Source organism: Canis lupus, chromosome 16 (assembly GCF_011100685.1).
Source record: "Canis lupus familiaris isolate Mischka breed German Shepherd chromosome 16, alternate assembly UU_Cfam_GSD_1.0, whole genome shotgun sequence".
Taxonomy (NCBI): domain Eukaryota; kingdom Metazoa; phylum Chordata; class Mammalia; order Carnivora; family Canidae; genus Canis; species Canis lupus.
In genome coordinates, this window is record NC_049237.1 from 35,458,300 (window position 1) to 35,463,315 (window position 5,016).

Consider the following 5,016-nt stretch of genomic DNA (forward strand, 5'->3'; position numbering starts at 1 on the left):
CCTTTTAGGTCCTTCTCCCATGCAAAGCAACTCACCTAAGGACACATCGGAACCCCACATGCCCATTCTGAATATTGGCTCAGCCAGGACCACTCTGCCCTAAGAAACCTCAGGCTTGATTGAGTCCTATTGGGCTCCCTGCATGGAGCCTGCTTCTCTCTCTGCCTATGTCTCTGCTCTCTCTTTCTCTCTCTCTTAAGAATAAATAAATAAAATCTTAAGAAAAAAAGAAAGAAAGAAACCCTGGGAGTTCACAAGGCCAGGCAGATCTTGCAGGGAAGTCTCAGAGAGGAGGTGGGACATGAAGGGGACTTTGAAGCAAAGGAGACAAATAGGTAGAAAAGAGGAAGAAAGATGTTATACTAACTCAAGGATCTGTTGTATCGTCTGACCTTTGAGAATAAAAGAGGAGATAGCAAAAGGAACCAACAGTTCATGGAAGCCCAGCCCAGGTATTATCTCATTTAATCCTCAAATCACTGTATTAGTTCCCATTATCCATTTCTTACAGGTGAGAAAACCAATGCTGTGAGAGACCAAGAGCAGCCTTTGTCACACTGCAAATTATACTTTGGGAATTGCTGTTCTGGAGAGGAATCAGGATTCTGGAAAACTTGCAGGGTACCAGGGTGAACGTTGGCTAGAAGGACGAAGGCAGCTGGCTTTCTGGCTTCTTGCACACTAGTGTTCTCTGTCCATACCACGTGGCTCCTTCGAACAGCACCACATGTGTAAGACCACCATTGTCATCTCAGAGGCCAAGCCAGCTAAAAGGTGCCAAAACCCTAAAGAGAAGACAAGGGGTTGAGAATATTTGACACCCTCTTTTTCTATGAACAGAGGAGCCTTGGGAGAAAATGAAGCTATTAATAGCTCTTTTTCTAAATATAACCATTTTTACACCTCCCCTGGAGCTGGTTCAGAGGCTACCCCATTCCATGGCTGTATTTGGATTGGCGTATCTAATTTCAAACTAGAGGGATTATTCAAAGCTATTTAAAGTCCTAAAGCATGAATAGGAATGGAAACAAGTAATGTAGGGAATGAGCAAGCAGGTCACTGAGGTCCTCAGTCATTCATGCAGATAACAACATACTGAGTATCTTCTAGGGGCAGTACCTTCCTGGATGCTGGGCTAGGGACAGGGGCAAGATAGGAAGATAAATAACTCAAGGTCCCTACCTTCAAGTGAAAATCAATATCTCTCCTTTTTTCCCCTTGAAACGGCTACCCTCCTCAATAAATAAAGGAGCTGATGTAGTCACATTATCAGGGTATCTTCCTCTGTTGGAGACACCAGACTGGACCCTTCTCTACCCTCAACATTTTTCATACTCACTCAGTTCTGCTCTTATACTCAAGTTGTAGAGAACAGATACACCAACAGGTTAAAAAAATTGCCTGTGATGAAACAAGAAAATGCTCTGTTAGACTTTGTAAATCCCAAACACAGTTTTCTCTGTACATAACTGAACAGAAAGCTTAGAGTGAAAAAAGATGACCCTGTAACATGATCCTTTCTGTGCAAATAAGAATGTGTGAGTGGGGCGGTGTGCTCTTTGACCGAAACCTTTGTTCAGGGGAACCAGGTCATGCCTCGGTCCTTGACCAGAGTTCTGTTGGAGGTCAGCAGCATCTCAAGGCCTGAGGAGCAGAATGAGCTACTAGAAAGGAACATTACTCATGCAGAATCGAAATCATGGCTTCTTTTTTATGTGGCAGAGAGTGAAGAACACTGGACTACGGGTTAGAGGTTTAAATTTGAATCACAGTTCTGCAGCAGCTAACTGGCCATGAGCTCCTAAGCAATTTACATTGGCTCTTTGATCAAAGCCTCAGTATTCCTGTCTTTAAATGGGGGCAGGTGGCAACAGCTCCAGCTCTGATGATCACAAAGCAGTAACGTGAGATTCTAAAGACAGATTTTAGATCATGCTATAGGCTGCCTAATGCATCACAAATATTACAGATTCCCCATATTATTGATATAACCATCCCCAGAATGATATATTTAGAAAATTCAAATAGTATAGAAGTAATTCTGTTTGTCTCTGACCATTTCCCTTCTGTGTAGGTAAGAAGCAGCCACCCACATTGAAGCATGCCCAACAAAGAGAGAGGCAATCATTCATGAATTCTATTAAAAGTCTAACCATCTTGCTTCCATCTCGTGTCATAGAAATGCTGGTTATCCTTAGGCATACTGCTTGAAGGCATACAACCTGAACTTGATTTTTATTCTTTCCAAAAACCTGTCTTCTTTCTTTTCAGGAGGGAAACCCTGAGAGGTCAGGGAGGAAGCCCAGAGCTTAATTCTGTCCCAGGATTGCCACATTGATGTCAGAGACAGCCCTTAAAGGACGCTGCAGCTAAACCACTACTGTCCTTTATGCCTAGCCCTGGGCTTATGATCCCCTCTCCCTGGAGGAAACCTGATGGCTGTTATGGGAACAAGTACATTTGGCCTTACAGAGGGCTTTCCTTTTTTTTTTTTTTTTTTAAGATTTTTTAAAATTTATTTATTCATAGAGATAGAGACAGAGAGAGAGAGAGAGAGAGAGAGGCAGAGACACAGGCAGAGGGAGAAGCAGGCATCATACAGAGAGCCTGACATGGAACTCGATCCAACGTCTCCAGGATCATGCCCTGGGCTGCAGGCAGCGCTAAACCGCTGCGCCACAGGGGCTGCCCTACAGAGGGCTTTCCTAGTTTATGGTTTATAACTCACCCTTCGCTTCCAAAAAGCAGATAGAAACTCGATCCATAAAGTCCTCATCTGAGCTCCATACCAGTGATTTTCTATTATCTAAAGAAAAATCCTCAGTTGCTTAGCCAGGCATGCAAGGTCTAGGTCTCTCACAATTCACTCTCAAACTGGCTTTTCAGTCCATATTCAATCACATCCATCTATCTATATCTATCTATTTATCTATATCTATCTATCTATCTATCTATCTATCTATCATCATCTATCTCTCTATCTCTGTAAATAACTACATGGGAGGGAATTATTCCAAGTTCCCAGGGGACACACTAATGTACATTGTGTCTGAAACAGTATATTGACTTATGGATTTATTGACTTTGATAGACACTTGAACTTATTCAGATGCAAAACATCATTGTTCAGGTATTACGCATACATTTTCAATGTGGGCCAAAAAAGTTCTTGGCAGCTTGTCTTCTCAGAGTCACTATTTCTTGCTAAGAGAAGTTGAATTTTAAGCTGCCTTTTTAAATCGTTCTGACTTGCAATGATCTCCACTCACTTCATATTTCTCAATACTCATCCATTATTCACAAACATTTTTGTGTTCTCTCTCAATAGGTTAGATGACCTCCTTGTCACTGTGCTAACTCCGTGTGAGTTTGTGTTCATATTCAAACTCACTAGCTACAGAATCCCTTCAGGAAGTGCCCGGCTGGTGCAGATTTTCCCAGTACAGCTACACTCTGCTTTGGGGTTCACTCCAACCACCTTTGTTAATTCACATGTTCATACTTTCAATCTCAAATACACACTCAAATGTCTTTTCACCAAAATGTGCTGTAAAGAGTGCCTTTAGTTGGTCACCTTCCTAGTTTACACTCATTTGGAAGCTGAGATCTGAACACTATGGTCTTCCTCTCTGAACAGTTCCTGGCTGATGCCTCAGCATGCCTTGGACCCCCTTGACTGTGTCTTTGGTCTGTTTGTGACATCTCCCTCTACTTGATTTTGTATATTTTGTATATTGTATTTTGATGCCTTTGCTATGCCTACCTCCGTTCAAAACCTAGCATTAATCCCTCTTCCTCTGAGAAGCTTTCCCTGGCTGCTCACAGCCGCAGTGGATGTGGGATAAGCCACCATGGTACTTGTTCTCCCTGTCCTGGCTTAGCTTTCAGTGTGCTTCTACCTGTTCTTCCTCTAATGAGATGGTGGTACCCAGAAGGCAAGGATTGTTTGTCTCCACTGGCACTTTTCTCTTCGTCAGCACCTCGCTGCTCATTTATGGGTGAAATGACAATGGCTTCCTGCCTAGTGGAGCAGCTGAAATGTAGGAGAACTATGGAGAGAGTATCATGTGAACATGAGATCTCCCATGCCTGCCTTGGTGAGGAACACTCTCGGCTCCCAAAGGAGCCTTGACCACAGAAGCCTTGACTAGATTACTCTTTGGGGAACATAAAACCACTCTCTTTTGGACAAATAAAGATACTAAAGCCAAGATAAGTGTGATAGGTTCACATGCATACAGTTAGTTAATAGAGCTGAAACTAAAATAAAATGAAAAGCCACAACAATCCAGAACAAACAGTACAAAATTCATTTCCTTGCTGAAACATATGAAGAGTCAAAGAATGTCTTCCTTAGTATCAGTGGTCATTATCATCAGCATTTATTGAGCACCTTCCAAAGTCAAGGCTCTTCTGAGTCAAGGTAATAAGGGGGAGGAAAATTGGTCAAGCAAATCCATCTCCAGTTCGGCAAGAGAAGCAGAGGGTTATCATTGCACAAGCACTGCCCAGAGACCAGCTAAGGCAGATGGGCCTGGAGAAGAAGCATGGGAATCTGTCCCATATCTGCTGTGACATCTTGAACCAGTCCTTCAACCATTCTGAACTTTGGCTTTCTTATCTGTGAAATAACCCTGACTGTCCTTGTAGCTTGCACATTCTAAGACTGTTTCTACCCTTTAATATGTAAATGATAGAACCTCAAACCTTTTATTCTCTGTCAAAAATTCAGTGCCTGATAGAGTCAACCTCACGCCTATGTGTAGCCGATGTTTACATTAAAGACTTTCCACCCCAAGACTTAATAAATGATTTCTGAATGTGAGGAAGGAGGCACTCACTCATGTTTTTCCTTGCCATTCCAAATCAATTCTTAGCCTGATCAACTTTTCCCTTGTCTTGGCTCTTACTCTGTTTTGGGGTGCTGGGGAGATGCTCAAGTGTAAAGGGTTGCATTCGCGATATTTCTTGGTCCACATCACCTTGTCTTTGTTGGGCCCTATAGATCCCCTCTCT